Genomic DNA, 12261 nt, shown 5'->3' with positions numbered 1-12261 from the left:
CTACCCTCCCCCTCTTCCCTCCCCTCCTCCTCCCTCCCACCTCCCTCTTCTCACTCTCCCCCTCCCTCTTTACCCCCAACCCTAACCCTTCTCCCCTCCCCCTCTTCTCCTCCTGCCTAGTTGCTTCCCTCTAGCTCCCCCTGGTGGGCAGAGTCACAGCCCCAGCATCACAAAGCGGGTATGAGAAACATGCTTGGGCTGACCACCTGGCCCGGCCCCCTTCTTTGGGTTTGGTTGTAGCTTCCTAGAGTGCAGCATTGAGGCTTATGAAGCCTCGTCATCTTGTGATAACTTGGTGATGTCAGTCATAAGCCCAGAAAAGAGAAGTGGTGGCATGAATACCACATATCAGCCCTTTCTCTGGTGATTAAATTACTCACCACAGTGAACTGGACAGGTGATCGTTGCTTCCTGACCTCTAAGGGATGGACAACTGAGCCACAGAGCCAAGATGATCATCAACAGATTCCCTCCCCTTCACCTCCCTGTCCAGCTCTCACTTACCTAATGTGGACAATTAGGTCATGTCCAGAACCCAGAAGTAAAATATAAACCCTTTCCCAGTGATTTCCAGGAAATATGGACTAGAGCAAGGAGAAGGATGGTTTAAAAAGATGCATGCCCCTGGCCACCACCCTCTCACAGCCAAAGATATTCTCCGCCTAGGACCCTGGAAGGGCAAGAGTGAGGAATAAGAACAGACTCTCAGACAGTAGCGTAAGCCAAGCACTCCCCAGGGCTTCAGCCCAGAGAAGAGTCAGTCGGAAAGCTGGCGAGGCTTTGGATTCAGGTAGTCATGGGTTTAGCCAGGTCAGTCACTTTCTTTGTTTATAATTAAGTAACATACAATCTCTGTCCATAAATCAGGTAGGCAAGAAAGATAGATTTGTATGTTTTTTTAATTTCAACTTAATTTCTGTTTTGCTGATAAAGAAATAATAATTCTAGGGTCGGATGTGGTGGCTCACGTCTGTAATCCCAGCACTTTGGGAGGCCAAGGCAGGCGAATCATCTGAGGTCAGAAGTTCCGAGACCAGCCTGGCCAATGTGGTGAAACCCCATCTCTACTAAAAATACAAAAATTAGCCAGGCATGGTGGCAGACACCTGTAATCCCAGCTATTTGGAAGGCTGAGTCAGGAGAATCACTTGAACCCAGGGGGCAGAAGTTGCAGTGAGCTGAGATGGTGCCATTGCACTCCAGCCTGGGCAACAAGAGGGAAACTACGACTAAAAAAAGAAAGAAAAAAGAAGAAAGAAAGAATAATTCTAGTCTTTTCCGCGGGGGATTCAGGAGAATTGTTCCCGTGGTGTGGCAGAGCTAGCGCTATGGTTCACGGAGCAGACTGCGCGCTCCTGTCCCAGTGCTGCAACGCTCACACTGGTATCCTGAACGCAGCCATGGTGGGAGTAGTCAGCAAGCGCCGCCAGTCAGCGATGTTCAGTTTTTGTGTTTGGAGGCCCAGATCACTAGTGCAACCAGGTCCCCTTGTCTTCCAAGGCTGGGGGGTGAGAAGAGGTGGAGAGTAAATTTGGTCACGGAAAAGGGTCCATCAGTTTTCAGCCAGGGCTTCCCACAGATCGGCCCCAAGATGACGCTTGTTCTTGTCTGCAAAGCATCTGCACAATGCTTCTCTCATCCCTTTTCTGTGCCACCTTTAAGCACAGACTCTCTGCCAGGCTGTCCTCATTCCCTCCCTGGATACACACTTGGAAGCACTTCCCTTGCAGCTCTGATGATAAAAGAGAACTCTGCTCTCCTCACTCTTCACTAGCCCAGAAGCTTTTTTTAAAGGGTGAATAAAATCCTTTCCTCCTCACCTTCCTCAAATACTATCATTAATGTTTTTAAGCTTTTGGAAGCAAAAAGCCAGGGAGTTCTGTTTCACATCTGCCTTGAGCTCAGGAGCACAGGGCAACTCTGTTTGAATGGGAGAAACGCAAGGAGGGAAATACTAGAAAGGAAAAATAGGTTAATATGGCAAAAATTTCAGGCCATAAGTACATTTCATAATTCTGACCTTTTGAGTGTTTTTTTTCCCCACTAGCTAATAGCATTCTCACACTTCTCTGTGGGGTTGGAGGGCAAATAATATCAATAAATGGCCTGTACAGTGCCTAGCACATAGTAGGTCCTCAATAAACGGTGGCTTCTTTCACCTTCATTGAGGTTCTGCATGAAGGTTCAAGATTCAGCAAGGATAGAAAGGCAGAAATGGGTGCCTCATCCTTTTTCCCTTGCATGGTGGCAGGGATTATGATCCACTGGTGACCCATTGGGTTGGTTATGTGACCCCCCCCCTCCTTTGGGCTTTGAGAAGCAGATACTGAAGGCCAGGCGTGGTGGCTCACGCCTGTAACCCTAGCACTTTGGGAGGCCAAGGTGGGTGGATCACCTGAGGTCAGGAGTTCAAGAGAAGCAGATACTGATATATTAATGATGGGTAAGAAACCCACATACCCAACTAACATGAAATGTCCTCTTAGGTAAAGCAGAAAGACTGATGGAATATTCAACAAGTGGATAAAATCAGTAATGCTAACTCGGAGCATGGAATCTTGGCAAGCCACCATCTTGGATGTTTCCCCTCAGTCCCTTTCCAAGCCTTTCTCTTGGAAGCCTGATATTCCAACTCCGTAAGTTTTGCCTGGTCAGTTTCATCCATAACCATAATTGCCACATACCTCCCCACACTATCCACCAATGACTCCAATTCCATTCTTCTCTACCCTGAATGCCAGACTGTATTTGCAGCTCTCTTTTGAGCATTCCCAACAGATTCCACAGACACCCACACAATCAATACGTCCCATCCTGAGCTCTTCATCTTCCTCCCTCTCCTGACACTGACCATCAACTGCCCGCTCCATCCTAGTGAAGGTTACTTCTACCTGTGGTCATCCTAGGCACCTCCTTCATGCTCATTCCTCCTATCAGTTGATTCTAAGTTCTGATGATTCTGCTCCTTAATCATGCCTGCTTCTGCAGCCCGCTGTCCAGGCATATTAGAACAACCCTTGTTTCTCACGAGGACCACCAAATTCTCCTTCAAATTCCTTTTTCTGCCCTCCTGTCTTGGCCCCTTCAATCCAGCCATCACTATGGCTCAAGCCTGTAATCCCAGCACTTTGGGAGGCCAAGGCGGGTGGATCACGAGGTCAAGAGATGGAGACTCCTGGTCAACATGGTGAAACCCCGTCTCTACTAAAAATACAAAAAATTAGCTGGGCATGGTGGCGCATGCCTGTAATCCCAGCTACTCAGGAGGCGGGAGAATTGCTTGAACCCAGGAGGCGGAGGTTGCGGTGAGCCGAGATCGTGCCATTGCACTCCAGCCTGGGTAACAAGAGTGAAACTCCGTCTCAAAAAAAAACAAACAAAAAAAACCTGAATGTATTTAAGTTCCCTATTAACAAACTCCCTATGACCTACGCGCTGAGGTTAGAACTTGACTCACGGTTTCCAGGATCCAGAGTTAATACCTCGAACTTCAGCCTCATCTATTTACTCTTCTCACACTGCCTATTACCTGCTCTAGACACACTGAACTATGCTTTCTAGTTCCTTCTGCCTATGGTACCATTTCTCTGTTAGCCCCAGTCAACCATACTTATTTTTACAACTTCATCTCCAGCACCTCCTCTGTGAAGCCCCCTGGATTCCCTACCTCTTTGATGAGATTTGATAATTCCCCACTGGAGTCTACTTCTGCCCCACTTTTGGGCTTTATTTAGGGTCCAGCCCTACAGGGTCCTTTGAGCCCCTCTCTGCTGGTGTGGAGATGAGAAATTGTAGAAATGAAAGACACGAGACACAGAGACAGAAAAAAGAGAATGTGGGCCCAGGGGTCCACTGCTGAGCAAAGCGCAGAGTCCGGCAGTGGCCCCAAGTGCCTGGACACTCTGACTTTTATTGAGTACAAAGCTGGGGGCAGGGCAGGTAGGGCGTGGCATTGGTGGTCAGTGATAGGGTCAAGTACATCATGTGTCATATAGGTGGGGACCCAAGATTTTCAGGTGGCCAAGATGAGGTAAAGAGCATAATACGTCAGCACTTTTTCCATACTTGTCAAGAAAGAACAAAGGCATTAAGGTTTATATGACTTTTATTGATTATCTCTTCTAAGAAAAAAGGAACCAGGTGCAGAAGCAGAACATGAGAGTGGACATGGAACGTGACCGCTGAAGCACAGCATCACAGAGGCAATTAAACCCCCAGATGTCTGTGGGCCTCCCGACAGTGTCAGGCCTACCGCAAGAGCTCGGAGAAGTGGAGTTTTCTCCTAACTCCCCCGAGGAAGGAGACATCTTGGCCATCTTGGATGTCACCTTCCCTAGCTGGCTAAGCAGCAGGCACCTTCCCAGTGCTGGCACAGCTGCACAGCCAAGGCACCCTCCAGCAGCCCTTACACCTGCCAGACAGAGGAATTAAAGTGTCTTGCCTTAGGGTCATTCCTTTCACAATGTCACCCCAGGTTCACACTTCACGACCTGAAAGGCATTAGTAAAAGAACTAAGATCACCTATGAATAACTAAGATCCCCTATGAATAACTACTTTGGTTATATCTCTAGTTATTTTCTTCTTCATTATTTATATGAAAATAGGCTGAGGCTTCTGACTCCTGCCTGGGCACTTACGGAGGTCCCCCCACCCCACAGCTTTACCTTCACCTTCCCACAGTACAATTCTTTCCTTTATACATCTGTCTTCCCCTCTACTCTGGGCTCATCAAGAGAAGGGAACATGTCTTAATCATGTTTTTTTTCCTATGAAATAAGACCTTTCTAATAAGGGGGGTGCAAAGAGAACTACGGTGCTGTAAGGTGATTTCATTTGTGAATTAGGAAGTCAAAAGTATGAGGTTTCAGGGATGAAGTGTGATTATGAAATGTGAGATAGTAAAATCCATTTGAAATGGTTTTTTATAAGATTAGGATGCATACTATTACCCCTGGAAACCACTTTAAGTCTTTTTCAATGTATAACTAAAAAACGAATAGAGGAGGCCGGGTGCTGTGGCTCACACCTGCAATCCCAGCACTTTGGGAAGCCAAGGTGGGTAGATCACCTGAGGTCAGAAGTTCAAGACCAGCCTGACCAACATGGTGAAACTCTCGTCTCTACTAAAAATACAAAAATTAGCCAGGCATGGTGGTGGGCACCTGTAATGCCAGGCTGAGACAGGAGAATTGCTTGAACCTGGTAGGCAGAAGTTGCAGTGAGCCAAGATCGTGCATTTCACTCCAGCCTGGGCAACAGAGTGAGACTCTACCTCAAAAAAAAAAAAAAAAAAAAAAAAGGAAAGAAAGAAAAGAAAATAGAGGAAATAGGCTGAGTGTGATGCCTTACACCTGTAATCCTAGCACTTTGGGAGGCAGAGGAGGGTGGATCATTTGCAGTCAGGAGTTCAAGACTAGCCTGGCCAACATGGTGAAACCCCATCTCTACGAAATAGATACACATAAAATTTAGCCAGTCATGGTGGCACATGCCTGTAGTCCCAGCTACTCAGGAGGTTGAGGCATGAGAAACGTTTAATCCTGGGAGGTGGAAGTTGCAATGAGCCAAAATCGTGCCAATGCACACAGGGTGAGACTCCATCTCCAAAAAAAAGAAAAGAAACAAACAGAGAAAACAAAATGGAATATCAAAAAATATTTGGTGGTCGGGCATGGTGGCTCAGAGCCTGCAATCCCAGCACTTTGGGAGGCTGAGCCAGGTGGATCAATTGAGGTCAGGCATTCAAGACCAGCCTAGACAACATGGTGAAATGCCATCTCTACTAAAAAAGAAAATTAGCCAGGCATAGTGGCATGTGCTACTTGGGAGGCTGAGCCAGGAGAATTGCTTGAACCCAGGAGGTAGAGGTTGCAGTGAGCTGAAATCATGCCACTGCACTTCAATCTGGGTGACAGAGAGAGACTCTACTTCAAAAAAAATGGTTAACCCCAAAAGAAGGCAGACAAGGAGCAACAAAGAAGCAAAAAAACTGAATAAACAAATGGAGAACAAGTAGCAAAATAATATTAGATTGATGCAAAAGTAACTGGTTTTTGCTGCACTTACTTTTGCACCAGTTTAATAGATTTAAACACAGCCGTATCAAGAATTAGTTTCAATGTAAAAGCCTCAAATTGAAAGGCAGAGATTGAGGCTGAGCATGGTGGCTCACACCTGTAATCTCGGCACTTTCGGAGGCCAAGGTGGGAAGATCACTTGAGCCCAGGAGTCTGAGACCAGCCTGGGCAACACGGTGAGACTCCTTCTCCAAACAATACAAAAACATTAGCCAGGTGTGGTATATGCCTGTAGTTTAACTAGATAAAAAGTAAGACTCAGATATATGCTATCTACAAGACATAAATATTCATTATGAAGACTTCGGATCCAGAAGTATATGCCACACCATTCCATTGATATAAAGATTTAGAACAAGCAAAGCTTATCTACAGTTACAGAAAACAGTGGTTGACTGAAAGAGGAATTGACTCCAGACATGAGGAAGCTTTCTGACGGAAATGTTTTCTTTCTAGATTGTGATGGTGATTATACAAATGTGTTCATCTGACAAAACCCATTGAGCTGTATACTTAAAATGTGTGTGATTTAAGGCATGTAAATTCATACTCCCAAAAAAATTGATTATTAAAAAAACAGGATGAAAATGTGAAATGGTTCAGCCCCTGTGGAAAGCAATTTGGCAGTTCTTCAAAACGTCAAGAATAGAATTATCATATGACCCAGGAACCTCACTCCCAGGTATATATAAACTCACTCCCAGGTATATTCAAGGAATTGAAAACAGGTACTGAAACAAATACACGTGCACACATGTTCATAGCCACAGCATGCACAATATCCAAAAGCTGGAAACAACCCAAATGTCCATCAGCAGATACATGAATCAACAAATCGTGGCATAAACATTAAAGGAAATCAAAGTAGTGCACCCAAAAATAAACCCCTTTGACATATTTTGAGAGAGCTGTTCAGAGGGCTTGCAAACAGAAGCAGCCTGCAAAGCTGCCTTTTGTGGAAGAGACTTGCATCTGTAAAGAAAACCTGCACAGATGCAGCCAGGCTTTCTCTGAAGCTTTCCCTTGTCTAATCTAGGAAAGATTACCTGAGAGTCTGACACCTTCAAGTCTGGAAGAAACACTCGCCATCTCTCTCTGAGGGCTGCTACCTGTGAAGTTTCATTTACATTACAAGACCACTTATGCCAGCCATGCCTCCCCTTCTCCCCGCACTTAACCTGTTTTGCCATAGTCCAAGCCCTTAATCATTCTGCACCCTCAAGATGTTGTGTAAGTTTCTGAACCCTATTGAGGGGTTGGGGTCATTACTCTGTGGTTCTCCCCAGGTGCACATTAATAAATCTGTGTGCCTTTGCTCTTATTAATGGGCCTTTTGTCAGTTGATTTTTTAGCAAAACTTCACAGGGCAAAGGAGGCATTTTCCCTCAGCCCCTACAACACAGAATGAAATATCATTTGGCAGTAAAAAGGAACGACGTACTGATACATAGCATAACATAGGTGAGCACTGAAAACATTATGCTAAGTGAAAGAAGCCAGACATTTAAAAAAATCATCACATATCGTAGGATCCCTCTTATGTGAAATATCCAGAATATTTAAATAAATATTCTGGATATTTCACATAAGAGAAGTCACAGGGGTGGTTGCCAAGGACTGAGCGAGGCAACACTTAACAGCTTTCCTTCTGGGGTGATGAAAATGGGAGTGAGGCAGAGGTGGTGGCTACACAACATTGTGAATGTACTGAATGCCTCTGAATCATTCATTTTTCAATGTTTACTCTTATGTTATTTGAATTTCACCTCAATAAAAAGAGATTTCTTTCTACTTCCAACCAAGAGAGAGTAATGGAAACCAGATTTACCCCCATGCCTGAAACAACCGAAAAGAATGGACAAAATATATGAAACAGCAGTTTCCAGGACACTTGATAGCAGGCAACAAAGGACGGTGATCCCTGCGTGATAAGGAACAAATGACGGGAAGCCTATAACTGCTCCAGCTTAGGGACTTGAAAGAGTTTCCAGGCCATAGCACATGGAGGAGTAATTCAAGCAGAATTCACCAGGCCCCTCAATCGAGGAGACACAGCTAAGAGTCTAGAAAGACTAAGACAGTAAGAGGAAGACAGTAACTACAGGAATACAAGATATCTTATTCATGCAAAAAACAAGATGTAATTCAGAATGTCTGCCATCCAATTAAAAATTACCAGGTGTAATAAAGAAGCTAAAAGATATGATCTAAAAGGAAGAGAAAAATTACCCGTTCAAACCAACCCAGAATTAATGTAGATGTCAGAATTAGCGGAGATGGACATTAAAACAGTTATTATAACTACATTTCATGTGTTCAAAAGTTAAGCAGAGACAAGGAAGATAATAGCAGAGGGCTGTGGGAAGGCCCCCAAACTGAACTTCTACAGTTGCTGAGATTCTACAGTTGCTGAACTTCTACAATGTCTAAGATGAAAAATACTGTGGGCTGGGCCCCAGTGACTCATACCTGAAATCCCAGCACTTTGGGAGGCAAAGGCAGGCGGATCATTTGAGGTCAGGAGTTTGAGACCAGCCTGGCCAACACAGTGAAACCCCCCTCTTTCCTAAAAATTAGCCAGGCATGGTGGCACATGCCTGTAGTCCTAGCTGCTCAGGAGGGTGAGGTGGAAGGATCACTTGAACCTGGAAGACAGAAGTTGCAGTGAGCTGAGACTGTGCCATTGCCCTCCACCCTGAGTGACAGAGCGAGACTCTGTCTCAAGAAAAACAATAAAGAGAAAAAGCACTGTGGATGGGATTAATAGCAGATGAGACACTGCAGAAGAAAATAATAAATTTCAATAAATAGCAATAAAAGCTACCCAAAATGAAACAAATAAAAGAGAATTTTTAAAATTCAAACAGCATCAGTGAGCCATGAGATTACTTCAAGCAGTCCCCAAAGAAGAGGAAAGAGAAAAGGGAAAAAATAATTGAAGAAATAATGGCCAAAATTTTACAAAATTGATGAAAAGTATAAACCCATAAATCCAAGAAGTTCAACAAACTCTAAGCAGAAGGAATTTGGAGAAAATTGCTTCAAAGTACATTATAATAAAAATGTTCCCAACCAGTGTTAAAGAGAAAATCTTAAAAAGCATTCAGAGGAAAAAGGACACATTAAGTACAAAGAAACAGAACAGCAATAAATATCCTGTTAGAAACAATGCAAAAGAGTAAGACAGTGGCACAGTGCCTTTAAAACACTGAAACCAAAAAGCTGTTCATCTAAAAGTCTCTACTTGGTAAAAATATCTTTCAGAAACAAAAGCAAAATAAAGACTTTATTAGGCATACAAAAGCCGAAAGACTTAATTACATGAAAGGTGTGTGTGTGTGTGTGTGTGTGTGTGTGTGTGTGATAGAGTGTCACTCTTGTTGCCCAGGCTGGAGTGCAATGGTGCAGTCTTGGTTCACTGCAACTCCACCTCCTAGGTTCAAGCAATTCTCTGCCTCAGTCTCCCAAGTAGGTAGGATTACAGGCACCCGCCACCACACCTGGCTAATTTTTGTATTTTTAGTAGAGACAGGGTTTCACCATATTGGCCAGGCGGATCTTGAACTTCTGACTTCGTGATCCACCTGCCCTGGTTTCCAAAGTGCTGGGATTACAGGCGTGAGCCACCACACCCAGCCATGAAAGTTTTTTTTTTTTTAATTCACAAGAATCCAGTGTTCTACTGCAGTGGGAAAATTCGGCCCTTGGCCGAAGAGGATATTCATGTAATGTTTGAGAGGTTCATGAAATACATCAAGGAGAATCTGCTGCCAGTGGACAGGCCCAACAACAGCTACTCTATGTAAGTGAGAAGATTCTGAAGTTGGCTGCCAGTATCTCCCGGGACAAACTGGTGGGGCTGGGAACCTGCTTCAGAAAATGCACTGAGACCCACAAGTTTCAGTTGCACATCACAGCTCTAGGTTACCTTGGACCCTATGCCGAGTATAAAGTACGGATATAGCCTAGAGCTTCTTCCTGGAGCAGATCAGTCCTTGCTGTATGGGAACTATCTGCTGAAGTCTAGTCTGGGTTGAATCACCAAAAATACTCCTCAGCACCAGGGAGTGGCGGTGTGCTCCATGGCAGACATTCCTTGGGTTTTGGGGTGGCGGGAAAACATACACAAGACTGCAGAAAAGCGGACCTCACGGTGATTGTGGTATTTCATCACGCAGACATTGAGGAATATGGGGGGCATGAAATGAAGTTGACTTAAAACGAAGTCGAGGCCTTTCCCGCTGTGTGGAAGGGCCAAGCTTTGTTCCCCGCGTTGTGCGGACTCCACCACCATGTTGAACTTTGTCCACACTGTGACCTCTTCAGGGACCTCTCTCTTCACTAGTCTCTCTGCCACTGACAAATGCAGGCTGGATTCTTACAGTACAGAAAACTCCATTTCTTACTGTACAGAAACTCCATTTTTAAAATGGAGTTTTGGATCTTGTGTTTGCACTAAATAGAATGTTCTGGCTTGTATTTGAAGCACAGGGCTTCTTGTTCTGAATAACAGGTTCAAAATCACGGGAACTGAGGACAGGAATAGCTTAGTGTTATCTGTGATAACACTTTGTTTTCCAAACTCATAAGAATACAGTGGATTTTCTCTGTTGTTTATTCAGATCATGAAAGATACATATTGCCATATCAGAATAGTAGGCCACTTCTGGGATTTTACAAATGAAATTTGGCTAAAATAACAAGAGAAATTTATTCAGCTATTTTTCTATATAGTAAATGCTGCATGGTGTGGAAGAAAAACTTGGGTTCAAACCCCAGTTCAGCTGCCAACCAGCTATATGGCCTTGGATGACTCATTCAACTTTAATAAGCTTCATTTTCTTCTGTTTAAAAAAAAAAACACAAAACCGATTTTAAAAAGCTTTAATCATTTACCTACAAATGGCTTTTAGAATTAGAAATCAGCCCAACTGCCGTGACTCGTGCCAGCACTTTGGGAGGCCAAGGCAGGTGGACCACCTGAGGTCAGGAGTTCAAGACCAGCCTGGCCAACATGGTATAAACCCCGTCTCTACTAAAAATACAAAAAATTAGCTGGGAATGGTGTACCTGTAATCCCAGCTACTTAGGAGGTTGAGGCAGGAGAATTGCTTGAACCTGGGAGGTGGAGGCTGCAGTGAGCTGAGATTGTGCCATTGCACTCCAGCCTGGGCAACAAGAGTGAAACTCTGTCTTAAAAAAAAAAATTAATTAGAAATCATAATTGTAAAGCATCTAGCACAGTGCCTGGGAAATGTTAGGTATTGAACAAATGGTAACGGTTATTTTTCTAGTACATATATTAGATATTTCTATTACAAAGTGTGGGGCCTTATATAACACACTTTCTAAAAACAATCACTAGAACAAGTCAGAAAATTGGTAAGGATATAGATTAATTGAATAACACTGTCAACCGACTTGACATAATTTATATTTATAGATCATTCATTCCACCCAACAACAGCAAAATGCACTTTTTAAGAGCACATGGAATATTTACTATGATAGAATATATGCTGATCCATTAAACAAGTCCTAATATATTTGGAAGGATTCAAGTCAAAGTGTGTTCTCTGATCACAAACAGAACTAAATTATAAATCAGTAACAGGGAGATATCTGAAAAATTCTCCATGTATTTGAAACAAAATAATGTATTTGAAATAATCCATGGGTCAAAGAAGAAATCAAAAGGGAAATTAGAAAGTATTTTAAAGTGAATGAAAATGAAAACACACCATATCAAATTTTGTGCTCAAGAAGCACAAATTTCATGCTAAAGCAACATTAGACATTTATAACACTAAAACACCTACTTAGAAAAGTGCAAATGTCTCAAATTAATGACCTCATCTTCCTCCTTAAGAAACTAGAAAAAGAAGAGCAAGTGAATCCAAAGTAAAAAGGCTAAAAGAATAAAGGGTAGATCAAAAATCAATTAAAAAAAAAAAAAAAGAGGGTGTTGGGAGCAGTGGCTCACACCCATAAACCCAACACTTTGGGAGGCTGAGGTAACCAGATCATCTGAGATCTGAGGTCAGGAGTTTGAGACCAGCCTGGCCAACATGGAGAAACCCCATCTCTACTAAAAATACAAAAGTTAGTCAGGTGTGGTGGCACTTGCCTGTAATCCCAGCTACTCAGAAGGCTGAGGCAGGAGAATTGCTTGAACCCGGGAG

At 43.6% G+C, this 12261-nt stretch overlaps 1 long non-coding RNA gene and 1 pseudogene across 1 annotated transcript in view; one reads left to right on the top strand and one right to left on the bottom strand.

Annotated features, from left to right (window-relative positions):
- LOC144578710 (uncharacterized) overlaps nucleotides 1-12261 on the bottom strand; it is a 249932-nt gene that overhangs the window by 233607 nt on the left and 4064 nt on the right. The window lies entirely within an intron of this gene.
- LOC100393349 (60S ribosome subunit biogenesis protein NIP7 homolog pseudogene) lies at nucleotides 1329-10418 on the top strand (annotated as a pseudogene).

This window comes from Callithrix jacchus, chromosome 12, assembly GCF_049354715.1.
Source record: "Callithrix jacchus isolate 240 chromosome 12, calJac240_pri, whole genome shotgun sequence".
Lineage (NCBI taxonomy): Eukaryota > Metazoa > Chordata > Mammalia > Primates > Cebidae > Callithrix > Callithrix jacchus.
The sequence above is the reverse complement of the archived record's forward strand: the minus strand, read 5'-3'. Positions and strand labels throughout refer to the sequence as shown.